The sequence below is a fragment of the Neomonachus schauinslandi genome, chromosome 7 (genome assembly GCF_002201575.2).
Source record: "Neomonachus schauinslandi chromosome 7, ASM220157v2, whole genome shotgun sequence".
NCBI classification, from domain to species: domain Eukaryota; kingdom Metazoa; phylum Chordata; class Mammalia; order Carnivora; family Phocidae; genus Neomonachus; species Neomonachus schauinslandi.
In genome coordinates, this window is record NC_058409.1 from 105,490,178 (window position 1) to 105,512,694 (window position 22,517).

The 22,517-nt window shown below is 46.3% G+C and overlaps 1 long non-coding RNA gene across 1 annotated transcript in view; it reads right to left on the minus strand.

The window, feature by feature from the left end:
* The window catches only part of LOC123325315, a 33,088-nt gene that overhangs the window by 5,906 nt on the left and 4,665 nt on the right, over positions 1-22,517 (minus strand). The gene's annotated exons all lie outside the window — the stretch shown is intronic.

The window sequence follows — 22,517 nt, forward strand, 5'->3', positions numbered from 1 at the left end:
GAGGAAATAGCACAAAGAAATTTGCCAGAGTGGGGCACAATCCAGCTTGCTTGCAACATTGGTATTACAATATTTTGCCATAAACAAATGACCCCAAAACTTAGGGCTTAAAAACAATGACATTTACTCATAATTCTGAAAGTTGGCAGTTTGGGCTGGGCTTAGCTAGATAGTGCTGTCTCCTCTAAGGTCACTCAAATGACTGTAGTCAGAGAGATAGCCTGGGGCTAGCTAGCCTAAGATGGTCTATGCTGTTTACCCTTTTTGCCTGCTGCAGGAAAATGAATCTGGGCCCTTTCTAGATTTGTTTTCTTTGCCGGCTGGCAGGATGCTCCCTCTTGTCGGTAGTAGAGGGAGCAGGGGAGACATTAAAGTAAGAAAGCGTTTTGCTTCCTGGTGTTAGTATGCCAGCTCACCAGCCTCCTGCGGCGTGCATGGGTCCCCCATGGCCAGCTCCTGCAGAGCTTGGCTTGTCCAGCATCAGGCTCTGGCAGTACATGTGGCCGGCAGCACCTGGCAGCCAACAGCTTTCCCAGGAATCTCTCTTAAGTGATTTTGTAGCAGAGTGTCCCTGGAGAGACATTTCCCTATGAATGGCTTTCCTGGAATAAGAGAGGACACAATTCCAGCAACTTTCAGAGGATGGCCTGGCATGGTACCACAGTGACCTCTCTGCCATTTGGAGGCCACAGCCATGTCCTCTGTGATGAGATCTGGATCTCAGCCCTGGGGGCAGTGGGGGAGGCTCTTCTTCAGGTGCTCTATGTCCACCCTAGGGATAATAGGGGCTCCTTATATTTGCTATTCCTGTATTCTTTAGAGTTCTCTTTACTTCTTATTAGTCAGTCCTAATTCTTTAAACTTTTCCTGTTCAATGTACTATATGGTTTCTCTCTCCTGGTTGGACCCATGCCTCACTCATCTGTCTGGTTGTTGGTGCTGGCTATCGACTGTGCCTTTCTCTCCAAATGTCTCCAGCAGGATAGTCTTGATTTTTTTTTTTAACATGGCAGCTGTGTCCCAGAAGTTGAATGCTGAAAATATAAGGCTTCTTGAGGCCAAGGCTCAAATGTCCCATTACATCAGGTTAACTGATATCTATCAGTCAAAATAAGCCATAGAGCAAGCCCAGATTTAAAAGGAGGAAAAATAAACTCTATCGTGGCAAAGTCACATTGCAAATGGGTATGGGCACAGGAATGGTGGGAATGTTGCAGCCATCACTGCAAACAATCTACCACAGCCCAACAGCATCAGAAACAGCAGAATACTTCTTGAAAGTCTATTCCTTGACTCTGCTCCAGAGCTGCTAAATCCAAATATCTAGGATAGGATTTGGGAGTCTAAAATTTTAACACTCCCCCTCTCCTCCCACTCCAGCCCAGGTGATTCATACACATAATAAAGCTTGAGAACCATTAATCTATGCTCATGCAATATCTGGTCTCATTCATCGCTTTGAAGATATTGTTCCATTGCCTTCTGGCTTTCATTATTTCTGTTGAGAAGCTGTCAGTTTCATTATTACCGCCTTCAAGATTTCCCCTTATTTTTGGTTTTCAGCAGTTATACCATAATAGACCCTAGTTTAGTTTTCTCTTTATTTATTCTGTGTGGGGTTTAAAGTGATTCTTAAATCTGTGGCTTGATGTCTTTCATCAGGTTTGGAAAATTATTGACTATCATAAAATATTGCTTCCAGTATCACTTCATTTCTCTGAGTCTCTCTTCACTTCTTCCCCCTCTCTTCTCCTTTCCCTCCTTTTCCTTTTTTCCTACCCCCTGTCCCCACTTTGCTCCCACTCTCCCTTGGGACTTCAATTATACATAATTAGACATTTTCATCATGGTCCATATGACTCTCTTCTTTATTATATGTGCTGTAGTCTGGGTACTTTCTACTGACCTATCTTTCTGTTCACTAATTTTATCTTCAGCTGTGCTTAAGATACTGTACTGTTATATCCATCTAGTGACTTCTTAATTTCAGTTATTGTATTTCAGGCTTAGAATTTTCATTTGATCAAATTTTATTTGAAGCTTCCTTGGTAGATTCTAGTTCTCTGCTGAAATTTTCCATCTTGTCAATTAATTTCTTGAATATATAAATCACATTTTAAAGTCCATATCTTAAAAAAAACTCCATATCTTATAATGCCAATATCTGGATCTTCTGTGGACTTATTTCTATTGTCTATTTTTTCTTCTGGTTTTTGGCCATTTGGTTTGCCTAATGAGATTTTTTGAAATTTCTCATTGAATGCTAGATATCGTGTATAAAAAATTATAGGAAAATTTGAGACCCTAAATCTTCCTTCAGAGAAATTTTTACTTTTGGCCAGCAAGGGTCTTATAAGTTTTATAAGGGACTGAGTTGATTATATGCTAGTCTTCAGTTTTGTGGGGCTGGTCTATTTCTGATTTGCCTCTAGTCCTAGGGTGGAACCCTTTAGGGGTTCCATTTGAAAGCTTGGGGTGTCTATTAGGGACACTCCTATTTGGTGGACCCTGAAATCCATTTTTTATATCTTAGTTTTATGACACCTTCAGATGTTCAGCTTCTGCTTAGCTTCTTAGTCCAACCACAAATCTGACGGCATACGAGAAATGGCCTTTGCCTTGAAGGGCAAAGTGGCAGCTGAATATGGACCTTACCTCTGTGCATTTCTTTTATCTCTGGAATCTTGAACCCTCAGGTCCTTGTTGCTTTGGTAGCTCTCTAATGCCTTCAAACACACACACACACACACACACACATTTATTTGTTCAGCTCATTTAACAATTCTCGGTGGAAGGGTTGGTCTTCAACAAGCTATCCCATAATTATTAGAAATACAAAATCCTTGCTCATCTAACATTTATGTTATATTTTTAAGTGGGAAGAAACCATGCTTTACTCCTCTCTATAGTACCAGGATAGAACCTGTGTCTTTAGACTCTCCCTTTCCCCACCTTTGCCCACACCACCCCTAAAATTTCTCCTGCTCTAGGGTTAAAGCATTACTTCCCAACTTTTCCTATCATGTACATGATAACATTTGGATACCACTTGGGCTGTGCTAATGAGGTTGTTAGAGGCCTGCAGGTGACTGTCTCATCAGGTTTGGGGACTCTGGCTGCCTTAGGCTCCACCTGGCCACTCAAGACCTGAGGGCTCTCTATTTCAGCATACTTATAACCTGTCTGGGGCCCTTTGGGTTAAGATGTTGACAGCCCCAGGTAAGAGCCAACATTGCACTGCCCAAAAGTGACACATTAACGCATTGTTGGTAAATCAGTCCTGGACCGTTATTCAGTCTTCTGGTAGGAGTCCAGAGGCCAGAGCCCAGAACATGGAGATTGGGAAGAAAATCAGATGTCGGCTCCAGTCCAGGCTCTGCCTCAAACTCATGGGACTTTGGGCAAGCCATCACTCTTTTCTGGGCCTTACTTTTCCGTCTGAAGCAAAAAAGAATTAGACTAGAGGAAAGAGCTACATGGTCCCTTTTGGCTCTGACATTCTAAGAATCAGGGATTCTGTGAATTCCCCATCCCTCAGCAGTATTCTTTTCCTGGTGACCCGGTTCCTGCCTCTGGTTCAGATAAGTGTAGCAAATAGTAGATTCTCTCTGACTGTGCAGGTGCTCCCAGCTCTCCCCACACATTCCTGGCTGGTCTCTGAAATTAGCCTCTGCCGGCTCCTGACAGCGGGCAGAGCCACACCTGCCCCAGGCCCCCATCAACCGAACTCCTCTGAGTCCTGTGCATGTTCAGCTTCCTCCTGCCCTCCAGATCAGCCTCTGGGAGAGAAGCACTCCTGGTTTTCTGAATCATCTCTTCTTCCCACAGCTCCCAGGGCTTGGGAGAATCAGATGGAAAAGGCAGGGAAGACTCCAGCAGCAGGGCCACAGCAGCCTCCTTGCAAGAGGAGGGAGGGGGGACTGGGGGGGGAAAGAGAGCGTGGGGAGCCTGGAGGCAGATCCTGAGGAACCTGGGCTATGATGCTCTGGAGGCTGGAGTTGGCCTGGTGTGCAGGGAGGAGACATCATGGGCCTTGAAGCAGAAGAAACTTACAGTCACAAAGTACTTGGGCTCCATGGAAGGCAGACTGGGGCAGAGAGAGAGAGAGAGATGGGGGGGGCTGTTCGAGAATGCAGGCCAGAGACCATGACATGGCAGTAGGGCCAGCAAGAAGGAAGAACTGAGGAGGTCAGTTGGCAGACTGGGTGACTCCTGATTGGCGGTCCAACCACAAATCTGACTGTGCCACGTGCTGGGCAGCTGGGGTTACACCGCCCTGGGTCAGCGGGACTATCTGCTTTGTCAGTATGGGGAACAAGACCTCGAGGAAGAGCAGAGAAAAGGGTCTCAGGCTTAGAGACAGATACATTAAAATCCCTTCAATAGCTCTTTATGACTTTTTCTTAAGGAAATGTTTTCTCATTTGGCCCTCCCAACACTTGTCGGTTTTGCAAATGAGAAATTTAAGGTAATGGCACAATTAGAACCTCGAATTCAGGTCTCCTGACTCTTGGCCCCACGCTTGGCCACAAAAATGGCTTCCCTGAACTGACTGGCAGGCAGAGAGGTGGTGGGAAGTTTGCCCCTGCCCGGCTGCTTCCCACTGCCTCCCCTGCACTCCACAGCCCCAAGCCTGCCACCAAAAGGCAGCGTGCCTCCAGCACCTTCCTGCCCCTGCTCCAGGCTTTGCTCCCTGTAGTATGAAGAGGTGGGTGGAGCCAAGTGAAGGTTCTTGACATTCATACACAAACAGGTGAACCCATTCTTTTTTTAACAAAGGAATCTTACGAATCACTAACGTGAACTCAAATAAGAACCTTCTCGGGCTGAGGCAAAGGTGGCTACCTGGTCCGCTGGTTGTCTTGACTGCCCCCACCATCTGGCAGCCTCCGTGACACTATCAGAATCCCCAGGGTTCCACGGCCCACAGTTTGTAAACCACTGGACAGGAGGACTCCTACTTGAGCATCCTAGAGTGAGGGATTCTCCACCTGGGTCCACAAATAGAATTGTCTGAACTTGGAAGGAAAAAATTCCATCTTTATTTTCACTAACCTTTAACTCAAGTTAAATACTTTGTTCCATTACAAATGTCAGCAGTGACCACAGTAATACTGACAGTTCCTGTGGCTGAGTCACTAAGAGAACTCAGATATTTCTGTATCACATAGTTGTCAAAGATCTTTCAAAGTATCATTTATGCTCATTACTTTAAAATGACAATAGTTATTATATCTGCTGCCAGATCTCATTTTTAAGTTATTAATAAAGAAGTACATATTATTGGGGCACCTGGGTGGCTCAGTCAGTTAAGCATCTGCCTTCGGCTCAGGTCCTGATCCCAGGGTCCTGGGATCGAGCCCCGCATCGGGCTCCCTGCTCGTCGGGAAGCCTGCTTCTCCCTCTCCCTCTGCCCCTGCTTGCACTCTCTCTCTCTCTCACTCTATCTCAAATAAAAAAATAAAATCTTTTTTTAAAAAGTACATATTATTATGCCATACAATTTTGATATGTATTTTGATAACTGTATTTTGATAGGATTGGTTTTCTTTACAGTCCTATGTATTTTCTTTTGTGCATTTAAAAACATTCTGAAAAGGGGTCCTTCCGGCTTCACAGATTGCCAGAGGAGTCCATGGCATCAGTAGGTTACGAGCGCCTGTCCTAGGACTTCTCTTCCAGAACGGAGGGGGCTGGGAGCTTGTTGAAGGCTCTGCCAAAAGAGGGCATGTAGGACCCAGGATCCCCGGAGGCCCCATGCTCCAACGTGCACACTCTGAGCCCGAGGAAAGTGAAACAGGAAAGTGGGGCAGGAGCAAAGGGACTCTGAGAAGTAGAGCAGAAGGCATCAGGCCCAGGCTGGCAGGGCTCGGTCTAGTGGCACAGAACTGAATTCCTCAGCCCCGACCCCAGCCAGGCTTCCAGGGGAGCCAGGACTCATTGGTCCGAGTCCTGTTTCTCATTTCCCCGCCCAGTTTCAATTGTCTTCTCTGAGCTAATACAGTGGAATCAACAGTGGCCTCAAGGTGAAGAGAGACCCTGCTTCCGGATCGGACTCTTCCTTGCCTTGCTGAGTGACTTTGGGCAAGTCACCTCGGTTCCCCAGTTTTTGTGTTGGTATAATTGCTGGCGTAAGTCCTGCTACAAGCCTTTGTCAAGTCCACAGTAGACATCGCTGATAGATCTCAGCATCGATCGTTCCATGCTCATATGCAGCTTCAGAAGCCTTTTCAACCCTCTACCAGTTGACTGTAATTAGCAAATGAAGTGAAACGTATCTGCTATTGTTGGACTAGATGATCTACACATTTCCATCTGTACTAGTCCGTCCGTGTCTCTAAAGATCTGATCCCAGGAACTCGAGTAAGACTAGATAGAAGTGCAGACTTCTAAAGCATGGCTATTTCTCACTCAGAGGTGTGTGTGTGCGTGTGTAACAGGAAAGAGAGAACATTCTTAGCTGGGCTGTAGATTTTCTCTTGTACACTCTAGAGCAAAAATGGGGTCAGAACAGGACACTCGGATGTTGAAATCTCAATCAGGCTTCCCAGAAGAGATGAGCCAAGGCACATGGAAGTCGAACTCTGAGCAGTGTTGGGAATGGGCATCATGCCAGGCCCTACCTGCCCCCAAATGTCTCCTGTCACAAGAAGCATCAGATATGCAGTGCAGCAGAATGATGGTGACAAAGAGTGAATAACACCCACCACTCCTAGTGTCACTTACATGGCCATACATCACGCACAGCCACGTGGTCAGGACGTGGAGATGCTGGAGACGTGTTGTTTCTCTCCCAAACGGCACAGAAAGCCACTTAGAAAGTTATTTCAGAGTGTTCACTATCCCAGGTTACAGCTAAACCCCAGACAAGTGTTATAACTTACTTAAGGTCACAGAGTTCAAGCGCTAGGACCAGGGCCCAGGTCTCTGCAGACCTGTGGGGCTGGGCCGGCAACATAAATGAGAGAGTGTGCGGGGTAGACAGTAGGGAGGGATGGGAACTGTGGCAAACTAGGTCACGTGTTCTGTTGCAAGGCAGCAGCTGATTATCAGTTTAAGTTGATGGTTGGCATGGGAGGGTGCGGACCTAGAGGGCCCCATTCTCCTGATTTTTAAAGAGAAGTCTGAATCGAGATTTTTTTTTTTTAAAGATTTTATTTATTTATTTGAGAGAGAGAGAATGAGAGACAGAGAGCATGAGAGGGAGGAGGGTCAGAGGGTGAAGCAGACTCCCTGCTGAGCAGGGAGCCCGATGCGGGACTCGATCCCGGGACTCCAGGATCATGACCTGAGCCGAAGGCAGTCGCTTAACCAACTGAGCCACCCAGGCGCCCGTGAATCGAGATTTTTTATATTAAACAGCTCCATTTTCAAATGTTGGCATCTAAATTTTAAGAGGTTAAAACAAAACAAAACACTGTGTAGACCAAACAAATTGGATCTGGGGACTTTAGTATTTGGCCTGATTTGCAACTTCTGGTGGAACAGGTGAGAGCTAAGCCTCTTGATTCAGCTGTACAAAGACCCGAGTCATGCTTCGGCCATTTGTCAGCTAAGCAATCTTACTCAAGATCTGTAGCCTCTCTGAGCCCTGCAGCTTTCATCTGTAAAATGGGAATACTAAAATGGACTGCTGTACGGATTAAGTGAGATCATGAATTTTAAACAATTAGCACAATCACTCGATCATAGTAGGTGCTCAATAGATGTAGCTCCTCCACCAAAGTGCCTCTAAGCTTCTCAGTGACCGGATGAATACCCAATCCCCAAGGCACCCCAGTCCATCCACCTCAAGCTTATTTTTCTGCATGGTCTCGGTGCTCAGTGTCCATGGAACTCTAACGTAGATACACAAGGCCCTCAAACATGCTCACACATACCCTGCATACACCCTCGGGAGGATTTAGAGATGGCAAGTTTGGTTACCAAGGAAAGATGTTTAGGAGACTTCCCTGGGGTGCAGCCACAACCTTCTAGTATTGTTTAGAAGAGAGGACTGCACAGTGCAGGGCGTTGGCCAACATGACCTGTTGGGGGCCTTCACAGCATTAGAATTTTTCAACTTGAATTTTGTTAGCTCATGTGCACAAATACGCATGCACATACATGCTCTCACACACCATCTGCCCAGAGCCTGGGCAAGAGGGGCTGCCTTTCCTGTTCCTGGGAAACTTCTATTCTAGCTCTCACTCCACTCATTCTCCTGCAGCCTCACTGGGAAGGGAGGTACCATCAAGACCCTGAACCAGCATTCCCTGAGACTGATTTGCTCATCAGGGAGCTGTGGGAAAAGGGACAGGGCAAAGAAGCTCAGATGACTGAATAGAAGGACCTTGGTACCTTATCTGGGCCCCTGAAGCAAAAAGTGACAACAGCCCCCTGGACTCAGGGGAATGGACTGGTTCCAAAGACCTGCTCATCCAATGTCTCCAGGAGTCTCCTGCCACCCCCAGATGATGGCAGGGCGGTGAGGGGCTCCATTTCATGGATGGGGAGACAGACTCAAATGTTTTGCTCTGAATCAGTTTACCCAGTCCACTCTAAGGATCAGGAGTCCTCCCGATTTTGGACTCTCTAATGGAACAACTTTGTGGGTTCTGAGTCCTTGTCCTAAGCTGAACCTCAACTTAACAACACCACCACTACCACTTAGCCAGCCAACACTTTTGATATTCCTCTACTTCTACCTCAATTTAGAATTTAGAAGACACTGAGGCAGGAAAAATGACTTACACCCAAGGTCACCAGTAGGTCTTAAAGTCTGTATTTGAACTCGAGATTGACTCCAAAGTGCACGTTCCAACCACATATTACACCGCCTCGTGCATTAGGGCCACATTCCCAGCCTGGGGTTCAGTTCCAGGAGTCAATACCATGACTCAGTGAGCTGTTTTCCCCTGCTTTGTGTTTATATGAGTCTGTATTTCAAAAAAGTCCCAATAAATGGTATTGTAAAAAAGTAAAAGAACTTAACAAGCAACAACAATCCCATCATAATTGGAATAATTCTTTATCGTGGAGGTCACATTTTATAAAACATCCATTACTCTATTTTGTCAATTCTAAAATGCATGTCTATGGGTTTTTTGTTTTCCATCTTTGAATTTGGGAAGCATTTTAAAATCTGTGGGCTCTGAGCTTCCAGGATATACACAATTTTATTTGGCCCTAAGAATAATCCTGGTAGGCAAGCATTGCCAAGATTACAATCCCCACTTTACAGCTGGGAAAACTGAGGTTCAAAGAGGTTAGGCAACTTGCCTGAGGTTACAAAGCCAGTCAATGCAGATTAGCCCTGTGTCCTGATTCTCAGCACAAGCTGGGTCCACCATAAGCTCCTGGACTCCAGATACTGTGCTCACACCTATCTGTTTACATCACCCCACTGGCCAACCCCTAGCAGAGGACTGAAGGACACCTCAGCTCTCCCATCCAGGGTTTTCCAACCTCAGGCAGAGGGGTATGAACCCAGCGTGGGGTCGCCTAGGAGCAGTCCGGCCCCAAATAGGAAATTTTCAGGCCACAGGATCCCACTTTCAAGAACACATCCCATATATTGTAGAGACCAAAGCCGGGTTGGGGTGTGAAGGCAGTATTTCTGCCTGGTGCCCTTATAAACCACGCAAGCTAGATCTAGGGGCTCCCACCTAGGATCCCCATTCTCTGAAAATTGCCCTATTTCTCATATTTCAAAAGGCCAAATGAAAAGCCAATATTGACTCTAGATAAGCTCACACAGGTAGACTGAAACACCACATTTCTTTGCTTTTGGTTTAACTTACATCAGCTCAATGGTATCACCGCAGTTTGTTCCTGCTGACCAGGAAACACTGATTGGCTAGTACAGGGTCCCAATTAACAAAGAAGGGGAAAAACAATTAATGATATTATGTAACAGGTACAGCTTGGCAGACAAAAGTCTTTCAAAACAAGGGGTATGACAGGGGAAAATAAGAAAAGGAGAAAGCTGACATGAAAATTAGAGCTCCTCATTCTCCCAGATGGAGAACCTGAGGCTCAGAAAGCTGGAGTGACTCGCTCAAGGTCACACAGCAGGGCTGGAACCAGCACCCAAGGTTTCTGCCCTTCTGGAGAAGCATCTTCCCACCAGACCCTGCTGATTGTCAGGACTCACCAGGGTTGCTGCAGGGGGTCAGGACAGGGAAATGGCTTCTCCTTCACACCTGTGGGCTCCTTCCTGGTGGGCAGTTGCCAAAGCCACGCTGTCTTTCCTCCCTCTGCCAGGGCAGCGAGGCATGGGAGCCTCCTGGAAAGCCAGCTCTGGGCAAGGTGAAGGAGGCCTCTCTGAAGAAAGCACCCTCCAGGACATCAGATGACCAGATCCTGGGGTCCCGGGGTGGCCACGGAGGGCTGAATTACAAGCTGCCTCTGGCCCCCACCGGGGAGCTCTCCGGGTGGTATGGCTGGTTTTCCTGCTAGGGGCTGGGTGCCTTTAAGAGAATGACTGCAGTTCATTGGCTGAGCAAGGCTCGCCCTACCTCTTTACCTGAGCAGGTGAGAGAAGCAAGGCTAGGGGAGGGCTGGGGACTCAGGTGAGAAAACAAACCATGGCAACCAGCTGGCTCTCCCTTCCTCCACAGACAGCCCTTCCTCCCTGGGCTTCCTTCCTCATCCCCGCCCCAACCACAGGACCAGCTGGAGGTAAAGAAAGGGCAAATATTCTGCAAAGTGCCTAGTGCCATTCAGTTCTCAAAGCTTCACTATCTCACAGTAACCCTAGACCAGAGTTATTTGTATGTCTTCTCTGTCGATGGAGAAACTGTCCTTGGAGATATGAAATGGCTTGTCCAGCTCACGCAGCTCTTGGAAAGAAGGCTGATGGAGTAGGAGGGTGTGAGGACCCAAACCTGAGTCTCCTGCTTTTGACTTTCCATACACTGCTCCTGGACCACACCACCTCCCTCTTGGTGAGGCCTCTGGCAAGCCACTCACTGCCTCAGTTTCCACATCTGTAAGATGGTACAGTCATGCTTGTATGTGAGTCTCCACTCAATTTATTGAGTGTATCATAGACGTAGAGCTAAAAAGGACTTGGGGGATTATCTAGCTCATCCATTCACGTAGGAGGCATACCTTCATTCTGCAGGCATTGTTCTTCAACAATTATTATGTGCCATACCTATTTTAAGTCCTAGGGCTACATCAGTGAACAGGAAAGTCAAAGACCTTATTGAGTTTGCATTCTAGAGAGAGGAAAGATAGACATAAACAAGTAAACAGGTTAGATAGGTTAAAGTACCATGAAGAAATAAAATAGGCTGATATGATAAAGTAATGGAGGGGCTATTTTAGATTATGTAGTCATAATCTAAGAGGCCCTCTCTGAGGAGGTGATAGTGAAGCTGAGACTTGAATAATAACAAGGTACCAGTCATTAAAAGAACTGGAGCAAGAGTGTTCCAGACACTGGGAACTGCAAGTGCAAAGGCCCTGAGGCAGGTGTATTTGGAGGCTCATTCATTATGGAGGGAAACTGAAGTCTGGAGTTCATCAGCACACTTGAGTTACCAATAAAGCAATCATTCCACGAGCCTACACTGCTTTTACCTCATGTTTCTTCCACTCTGTAGACATGTGTAAATTCCCAAAGGGCAAGGGCTATAATTTCAGGAGTTTCCTACATTGAGGAATCAAATCCTGACCAACAACATAGGACTAAAAATCACAGCAGCAATGCAAACTGCCATATGGTGACACGGGGTCAGCACAGACCCTTCCTGTTCAATTCCTTTCCATTTTTGTCTTCAGAATTTTTTACTCTGATTTTTAAAAAGGGCTGCCTGTTTTCAGCCATCATGTTGTTGGTGGGAACACCGGGATTGTTATTCTGAAACTGTCGGATGGGTAGTGTGGGGTAAAGCAAGTGAGTTTCCTGTTGGTGGTGTTGAGAACCAGGGCTTTTGGTGTGAGAGAAAGGAGAGACAAATGAAAGACAAAAGGGCTGAAGTAAAAATTTTACCATCCTGGATTTCAATCAGAAGTCCCAGTGTGAATTTTTGATGTAGCCGATCTGAAAACAAGCACCAGGTTTCCTCTTGTTGTCAGGTCTGGAAACAACAACCAACACTTGAGTGAGCACCTTTAGTCCCAGATTGTGGTCTCTAAATACAATTTTCTGTAAAGGAACCCAGGCTCCTCCAAAAAACAAATAGCTGATTCCAGCTTTGGGGCAGAAAATGTACAACACATACATAGACTTTTAATGCCACAAATCAAGGAAACTAGAGTTGTGGCAAAGGGACTCGGGAGACAACCGGAAGAGACTCCCATTTGCCAAAGTCCAGACAATTTCAGCATTGGTAAGGAAAAGAACTGCAATGAGTAGAAAACATTGAATATATTTCAATCCATGAGTTCATAATGATATTTTAAAAATAAACAAGAAACCTCAGTGATCATCTCTGAAAGATATTAGGAAATCAACTCACTGCATTTTGAAACCTGGTAAATAAAGGGAGACAATTAAGCATTTATTCTGTCTTTTCTGTAAGAACTGTGCCTCAGGCAACCAAAGAGTAGATGAGAGGAAGGTGCTTTTTATGTAAGCATTCCCACAAATTAACTGAAACAGGAATGAAGAAGGATTAACTTAGAATATCACCATTTTGCAACTCCTTATGAATTAGCTGATCTGATAATCCTACAAAAAGAGAAACAAGTAGATGTAATGGGCCTCTTGGTGGAATTAACCACTACCTCCTTTGAAGAAATCATGCCCCAAGGATCAAACAGGGGTCTGATCAAGCCTTTGGAGGAGGTGTGGGCCAACTTTGTCTCAGTGGGCCAGGTAATTTAACCTTACAGGCTACAGTGTCTGGTCTCTGTGGCAACTACTTTGCTGTTGGAGCACAAAATGCAGCTGTGGACAATAGTAAACAAATGGGCGGAGCTGTGTTCCAACAAAATCCCGTTTCCAAAAAAGGGTAGTTGCTAGATTTGGCCCATGGACCATAGTTTGCCAACTCCTGCTCTTAGCCCCACTACTGGTTTATAGGAAATACGCGACTGAGGAATACATGAAATGACACCGTGGGGACACAACACGCAAAAGCCAAACTGGGGGAAAGCCTAACAGGAAAATCAGCCTGATTTCTTTAACAAATGAATGTCAAGATATTAAAAATAGAGAGAGAGTGGCACCTGGGTGGCTCAGTCGTTAAGCGTCTACCTTTGGCTCAGGTCATGATCCCAGGGTCCTGGGATGGAGCCCCGCATCGGCGGGAAGCCTGCTTCTCCCTCTCCCACTCCCCCTGCTTGTGTTCCCTCTCTCGCTGTGTCTCTCTCTGTCAAATAAATAAATAAATTATTATAAATAAATAAATAAATAAATAAATAAATAAATAGAGAGAGAGAGAGAGGGGTACCTCTAGATTAAAAGAAACTTAAGAAATATTAGCCAATCACACTGTATGGACTTTGACTCTTAATTCAAGCAATTTTTTTTTTTTTAAGATTTTATTTATTTATTTGAGACAGAGAGAATGAGAGACAGAGAGCACATGAGAGGGGGGAGGGTCAGAGGGAGAAGCAGGCTCCCCGCCAGGCAGGGAGCCCGATGCGGGACTCGATCCCGGGACTCCAGGATCATGACCTGAGCCGAAGGCAGTCGCTTAACCAACTGAGCCACTCAGGCACCCCAAGCAATTTTTTTTTTTAATTTTATTTATTTATTTGAGAGAGAGAGAATGAGAGACAGAGAGCATGAGAGGGAGGAGGGTCAGAGGGAGAAGCAGACTCCCTGCCGAGCAGGGAGCCCGATGCGGGACTCGATCCCGGGACTCCAGCATCATGACCTGAGCCGAAGGCAGTCGCTTAACCAACTGAGCCACCCAGGCGCCCCAAGCAATTATTTTTAAAAATACGGGATGTTGGATAAATGTGGACACTGACCTGAATATTTGATAATATAGAGGAATTATTGTTGACATTTGGAAATGTTTGATGATACACTGTGGTTATGGTTAAAAGGGGGAGTCCCGGGGTGTGTGGGTGGCTCAGTCATTAAGCATCTGCCTTCCGCTCGGGTCATGATCCCGGGGTCCTGGGACTGAGCCCCGCGTTGGGCTCCCTGCTGAGTGGGAAGCCTGCTTCTCCCTCTCCCACTCCCCCTGCTTGTGTTCCCTCTCTCGCTGTGTCTCTTTCTGTCAAATAAATAAAATAAAATCTTTAAAAAATAAATTTAAAAAATAAAAAAATTAAAGGGGGAGTCCTTATCTTTTAGAGATATTTGCTGAAACATTTAGAGATGAAATGGAATGATTACTCGGATTTGGTTAAAAAGAATGGGTGGTGAAATTTTTTTTTTTAAGATTTTATTTATTTATTTGACGGAGAGAGATAGCGAAAGCAGGAACACAAGCAGGGGGAGTAGAAGAGGGAGAAGCAGGCCTACAGATCAGCAGGGAGCCCGATGTGGGGCTCGATCCCAGGACCCGTGGATCATGACCTGAGCCGAAGGCAGACACTTAATGACTGAGCCACCCAGGCACCCCTGGGTGGTGAAATCTAAAGGAAACAAAATTAGAAAGGGGTTGGACGGTGGGTAACAGGTAGATAGAAATTCATTACCCTATTCCTCTGTTATTTTGTAAATACTTGAAAAATTCTGCAATGAAAAGTTAAAATACATTTATAACATTTCACACTCAACCAATTGACAAAATTTTTTAAATCTGACAAACTCGAAGTTTGGAAAGAATACAGGGGAAAGGTAGCTCTCACAGTTGGTGGGAATGTAAATTCCTACAATTTTTGAGAGTGATTTGTTTGTGTATACCCCATGATCCAAAAATTCCCCATCCAGATCTATACTCAAGAGAAACTTTAGTCCATTAAGAGACATATAGAAGCATTTTTAAAATAGGAAAAATGGAAAACAACCAAAATGGATAATTTCTGGCATCTTTGGACCACAAGAGGTAAGGGGAGGCTAAGAAATATAGAGAAATGGCAAGTTCATGCGGACAGAGGAGCCAGGGCCCCATTAGGATAGACTTGGCTCAACATATGTCAACTTGGTACCCACTCCCAGCCAAGCCCTTTTCTGAGTCCTAGGAATACAGAGGTGATGTCCCTCAAGGGCTTTAAAGTCTAGATATCAGAGCTAGAGAGGGGTTGACCCTGACATATCATTGAGCCCAACCTACCCATTTTACAGATGCAGAGAAAGAGGCCCAGAGAAGTTAAATGACTTGCCAAGGCACACGGTTGGTTTGTGGAGGAACCAGAAATTGAAAGAGGTCTCTGATGCTCAGCAGAATCAGATCTTGGAGCCATACATTCTTAAGCTGAATCCTGGCTCTGTAACTTACTAGCTGTGACCTTGGCCAAGTTATTCTCTTTTCTCAGAAGTATAGTAATACTTACTTCATAGGTTGATATGAAGATTAAATGAAATGATATACATAAAGCACTTGACTCTGGGACTGTAAAGGAGTCAGACCTCAGTGGGTAGGTTATTTACTTTTATTATTATCGATAGAAGGAAAGGCATTGGCAAAAGGACAAAATGCTACATTCTATGTTGCTCTCAAATGGTAAAATCTGTGTGGCTCTTGCGCCACCCCCCTGAGCCCCAGCTCCTTGTAAAATGAGGATACTAGTAGAACCTACATTATGGGGGCGCCTGGTGTCTCAGTCGTTTGTGTCCGACCCTTGGTTTTGGCTCAGGTCATGATCTCAGGGTCATGAGATCGAGCCCCATGTCGGGCTCTGCACTCAGGGCAGAGTCTGCTTGAGATTCTTACCCCTCCCTCACCTACCCCCTTTGCTTCTCCCCCCTGCTCGCCCTCTCTCTCTCTCTCTCTCAGATAAGTAAATAAAATCTTAAAAAAAAAAAGAACCTACGTCATGGGGTTGTCAGGATTAGATGAACTAATGCCTAGAATATAGTAAGCCCTCAATATATGGGAGCAATGCTGCTGCTGATGAAAGACATCTATCCCAGGGTGTCAGGCTCAGGAGACACAAAAAAGAATCAACTGCATTTCCTGCCCTCAGAGTGCTTCAGTCCAGTGGGGGATATAGTCAGAGGCCACTCCCTCCTTTCCATTTCTCCCCATGCTGTCACATTTCAGGCCTGGATCAGGGCCAGGCGGCCAAGTGATTCTGACTATTTTATCCTGCTGGGAAGCTGGCTCTAAAAATGACCAGGCCAGACCTGCTAGGTCTGAACACACACACACACACACACACACACACACACACACACACACACTCACCTCTGCTGGTGAGAACCGCATTCCCAGCTCTGCAGAATCCCTGACTGCCTCAGGCTGCTGGAGCCAAAGCATCACATGCTCTGAATAATCAAGCCATCCAGAAAGTTCCCTGTGGTGAGCTGGGCACCACACTCTGGTCTGCACCCTTGGGGCCAGGCAGCCAGAAATATCACAAAAATCCTGCCCTCTCAGCTGAGCTCCTGTCCCCAGCTTGCTGGAGCCACAGGGCACAGGCAGTTTAAAAACCCAGCTCCTTCCCTTTCCTGATGCCTTCTCTCCATGAAACCATGTGTATTTCTCACCCAAGACCTATTTTTACAGAGCCCAACAAAACATTCTCAGTTGGCTCAGTGACCATGGTCCCAATTTCTCTGACCTTAGAGAGTAAAAACCACTGAGGGTCAGAGAAAGACACAGTGGGAGGTGAATGGAACCGGTTAAATACACTCGGTTCTGTGGAAGCAGGAGTGAAGTTGTTCTTTCAAGCGGATGTCAAAGCTGTCACCTTGCAGCTGCTCACCGGCTGCAGGCTGGAGACACACAGCCTGTCCGATGCTGTGTGTGTTGTGCACAGTGATGGGGGCCATGCCTGGTTCCCCGTTCTGCCCAGCACTCAGCACCAAACACAGCGCCACAATGAACGCTCCATCATGGCAATCCTAACAGCCTGAACTGCTCCCGCTCAGTGCTTGCCATGCTTGTAATTAAATAACTGCATGTGAAATTATTTGTTTAATGCGTGCCTCTCTGACAAGACTGTCAGCAACCTGGGGGGAGAGACTGCCCCCGGTGTTGTTCATGATTGCATCCCCAGTGCTTAGAATGGGATCTGGCATGTACCTGGCACTCAATAAATGTTTGTTGAATGAACAGATGAGCACAGATGGCAAAGATGGCCAATGGGTCAGCCCACCTGCCAATCTTGAAAGCCTACACTGCTCTAGATCCTGAGCACACTACCAGGCCAAAGGAAGCTGCCCTTAGGCCCTTCACTTCCAGATGCAGACAGTGCTATGGGAAAGGGTGGGGGGAGGGGTTTGTTAATACCTAAGAGTCTGCCTCCTAGAAAGTCTACCCATTGACAAAAGAGACTAAATGGAGTGGGAAGCAGGCTTGTCTGCTGGTTAACTAGGGCCTTCTCTTTGCCTCTAGTTGTTGATTTGGGACAGTTGGTCTGGGAGTAGATGGATGATTTCAGCCTGGAGTTCATGGAATGGACTTTATAGAACTGTTACAGTACACAAGGAGTAAATTGATGTGTACATATTTACTACAGGACCTGACAGTGCACCAGTGCTCAGGAATACTCTGTCGAATTACTGTGGTTTCTATCAATCCTCTGTCCTCCAAGGCTGCCCAGGGACAAAAGACACCTTGGATGGAGACCTTCAGGGCGGAAGTCCAGTGCTAGGTGCCCGGCTTCCCCAAGGCATCTCCTGGGTCCAGCCTGGCCAGACCACAGGCAAGAGGAAGTGAACCATCTAAGTGGCAGAAACACAACTCAAACTGACTTAGGCTAAAATTGGCCCACACATCCCTTAAGTTCAGACAGCAGACTTGCTTTGTGCACAACCGGATCCAGGAGTTCAAACACTATCAGGATGTCTCCTCCCTGACTCCATCACCCTATACTGTCTTCTGTGTGAGCGCCAGTCTCAGAGAGGCTCAAGTCCCCATGGCGGCTTCCACGCTACCTCATGCTCCCACAGAAAAGAGAAAGGGCCCCTTCCCCAGAGTTCCGGTCAAACCCCCAGAACTGAGTCTCACTGGCTGTAATTGAGTCACATGACCTCTCCAAAGCAATCACTGTGGCCAGGGTTTGCAAGGCTCTGATTGGCGGAACGGAGTCACATGCCCACCTCTGGGCTACCCGCTGGAGTCCCGCTCTGCAGACAGGGAGGGGAGGGTCCTCAAGCCGCACAGAGTTGATGTTGCCAGAGAAGGGAGAATGTTGCTGGGGCAGCAAAATAAATATGCACTGCAGATTGCAAACCTCTCTTCAGGTCAGATGACAAGAGCAATGTTACAGTGAGGCCAATATTACAGTGAGGCCAAACAAACGTCAATTCTGTCAGACAAATAAAGTGATAGGATCTGGAAGGATTCCCAGAGGGCAATGGGGCATTAGTCAGCCATGTGCCAAAAACCTTGTTTTATCGGGCCCGTATCAGGGTGTCTCCAGCACTAAAATAAGGGAGGCCCCCAACACTTAGTAAGCTAGAAAAATAATACTCGAATGCAATATTCTAAAAACCAAAATTAATGCAAAAAATCCACGACAAAATTAGGGGCTTAGATGAAAGTTTGCCATGATCATTTTTCATTCTGGAAATTCCTAAGCATAAGTTTACTGATGAATCATGCACTACAGCAATAGCACAGTCTTCATTCATTCGACAAATGTTTAATGAGTATTTATTATAAATCTGGCACCATGAGAGAAATACAGTTGATCTGGTTCCTACCCCTGGGGAGTTCATAATCTGTAATCTGAATGGCAAGACCCACTGGTATACATCACCTCTATATATTGTGATTCATGTTTTAATGAAGGCCCAAAAACTTGCTGTGGGAGCCCAAGAAAAGCATTTAAAGATTTTTTTTTTTTTTTTTTTTTTTTTATTCATGAGAGAGCGAGAGAGAAAGGCAGAGGGAGAAGCAGGCTCCCAAGGAGCAGGGAGCCCGATGCGGGACTCGATCCCAGGACCCTGAGATCATGACCTGAGCCGAAGGCAGACGCTTAACCATCTGAGCCACCCAGGCGCCCTAAGAAAAGCATTTTTTTTTTTTTTTTTTTTAAAGATTTTATTTATTTATATGACAGAGAGAGACAGCGAGAACAGGAACACAAGCAGGGGGAGTGGGAGAGGGAGAAGCAGGCTTCCCGCTGAGCAGGGAGCCCGATGCGGGACTCGATCCCAGGACCCCGGGATCATGACCTGAGCCGAAGGCAGACGCTCAACGACTGAGCCACCCAGGCGCCCCTAAGAAAAGCATTTAAAAAACGTTTTTATAAAATAAAATAAGTCCTGGGGATATACCATACAGCATGGTGACTGTAGTTACAGTACTGTATGTTTGAAAGTTGCTAAGAAAGTTAAAAGTTCTCATCACAAGAAAAAAATTGTAACTGTGTTGGTGATGAATGGTAATTAGACTTATTGTGGTGATCATTTTGCAATATATGCATAGATCAAATTATTGGTTGTACACCTGAAACCAATATAATGTTATCTGTCAATTATATCTCAATGAAGAATCTTTTTATTATGAAAATGTTGAAGCATACAGAAAAGTAGAAAGGACTGTAAACTGAATACCTACATATAGATCACACAGATTCTACAATTGTAAACATTTTACCATATTTACTTCATCTCACTATATGTTAAATTTGTGGCTAAAACATTTGAAAGTTAATTACAGATATTCCAGCACTTGAGCCCTAAACACTTCAGCATGCATTTCCCACCCCCCAAATAAGAGTTCTCCTCCACAACCACAATACACTTACCTCAATCCACAAAATTAACAATCATTTCCTACATCATCTGATACCCAGTTCATAGATTTCCCCCATTGTCCAAAAACATGGTCTCAATAGCTTAAAAAAAAAAAAGAACCAAGATACAATCAAGAATCATATCTTATATTTAGTTGTTAAGACTCTTCGATCTCTTTAAATCTAGAAACTCCTCTCCCATTGCTTTTGCTTTTGTTTTGTTTTCAGGACATTGACTTTTAAGAGATCATGCCTGTTGTCTTATAAACTGTCCCACCTTCTGGATTCGTCTGGTTGCTTTCCTGGGTGTTATTCCGTGTGTTCCTCTACCCCTGAAATTCCTATAAACTGAAGCTAGCTTTAAAGACCTGATTAGATTTAGGCTCAACATTTTTGGCAAAAGCCAAAACAGATGGAGCTGTGGAGTCTACTGCATCCTACTAGAAGGCACAGAAAGCTGGTTGTCCCATCATTGGCGATGCTGTGTGGTCCCTGGGTTAAGGTGGTAATAGACAGAGGAGAAAGGAACTGGGAAGGATGGTAAAGTCTTCACAGTGACATTTGGATAGGGCTTTAAAGAGTGTGTAGGAGCCTACTGGGTGGAGAAAAAGGACGAGGAAGGGTTTTCCAGGCATAGATGGAGACACAGTGTTGGGAAAGAGCATGACCAGCTTTAGGAAGTCGGAGGTGGAAGCCGAATGTGGTTGAGAATTGTTATAATGACACCAAGCACTTAAGGCGAGTTTACTGTGTTCCAGGAACTATGCTAAGTGACTCATTTAATTCTTCACACAGTCCTATGGAATGGGTGCTACCACCCCCATTTTAAGGGTGTGGAGTCAAGGTTGAGTGATATGTGGTAACTTGTCAAAGGTTACATAGCTAGACACAGGCAGACTCGGGATCTGAATCTGGTTGCCTGACTGCTGAGCCTCTGCGTTTAAGAATCACCAAGCTCGGGGCGCCTGGGTGGCTCAGTCGTTAAGCGTCTGCCTTCGGCACAGGTCATGATCCTGGAGTCCTGGGATCGAGCCCCGCATCGGGCTCCCTGCTCGGCGGGAAGCCTGCTTCTCCCTCTCCCACTCCCCCTGCTTGTGTTCCTGCTCTCGCTATATCTCTCTCTGTCAAATAAATAAATAAAATCTTTAAAAAAAAAAAGAATCACCAAGCTCTATGTTAAGGTGACAGGGCAAAGGAGTTGGGGAGGCAGGTTGGGGGCAGGTGGAGACAGGCCTTCTCAGTCATTCTGAGTTTGGACGTTACTCCAGCGGCAGTGGGGAGCAAGTGAAGGTTTCCTGGTCTGGGCGGCAGGACTGCCTGGGAACGTGCACCAGGGAACTCAGGCCTGTGAAGGATGAGTGGACAGCCACTGGGGTGAGCTCTTAGGGGGCAAGCCAGGCATTCCTTCAGGCCAGCAGGATCTGGCAAGCAGAGATGGAGGGAGGAATTCAAGTGCCTCCCAGGCTTGTGAGCTGACCCTTACTCTCCCAGGCATGGGGGTGGGGGGAAGGATTTAGGGGCGGGGTGGGCTGGGAGCAGGGCAGACACCGGGTTGGCCCCACACTCTGGGCCCCCAGAGCCCTGCAGGCCCCTGGGGATCCACCGCATCATCCCAGAGACCCAGCAACCTGTGGGCCACATCCCAGTGAGACGTGAGCAGCAAGACCGGCTGGAAGGACCAGCCTTAACCTCCAAGAACCAGAGAGGGGAAGTGACTGGCCCAAGATCACACAGTCAGATCTCAGCAGAGACAGGACTAGTTGTGTTGTGTCTCTTAATTCCAAGTCTGCTACTCTTTCAGGATGGAGTCTATTTCAAAATCAAAGAGGGACCAAGACACAACCGCTTTGGACTAGCCACCGGGTTGCCCAATACTCTGGGGAATACTTCGTTTTTTAATCTGTATTTTCCCACTTTGGGAATCCTCTCTGAGGGATAGGGTATCCTCCCCGGTTGGTTCTTGTCGCACAGCCTCTCAGCCATTGGGTTATCCCCTATCCCCACCCCCCACCCCAGTCTGGGGTGGAGAGTCCCCGCTTCCTGGGCCCTTGCAGTCCATCCTTCAGCCTAGGCAGGGAAGGTGCACAGATGGAGTGACAGGAACTGCTTTTGGGCCAAGCTGCCTGGTTCAAATCTCTGCCCTCACTCACCAGCTGTGCAGCCTTGAGCTGGTCACGTCCCCTCTCTGTGCTTCTGTTTTTTCATTTTTATTTATTTATTTTTTAAAGATTTTATTTATTTATTTGACAGAAAGAGAGATAGGGAGAGCAGGAACAGAAGCAGGGGGAGTGGGAGAGGGAGAAGCAGGCTCCCCGCTGAGCAGGGAGCCCGATGCAGGGCTCGATCCCAGGACCCTGGGATCATGACCTGAGCTGAAGGCAGACGCTTAACAACTGAACCACCCAGGCGCCCCTGTTTTTTCATTTTTAAATTGGTGAAAATAACAGTGCTTCATAGGGTTCGGGATGAGGATTAAATAACATAAGTAGTATTTAAGGACCTAGTAAGGCACTTGCCACATGATAAAGGCTGGTTATTATTATTAACCTGGGAGTCAGGAGGCTTGGGTGTCTGCCACTAATTTACCTATGAATTGGACAAACCTTCCAGATCTGGAATAAAACCTGCCTCCTTCACAAAGTGCACCCAGATTAACTGCACTCAATTTAAAGCCTTCCTTGATTTCCAGTATTTAAAGCACAGCTGATGTGATCTAAACTAACTAAGATTGGGGTGGGGAAGGGCATCCTGTGCGCCACCCCACCCCCACCCCC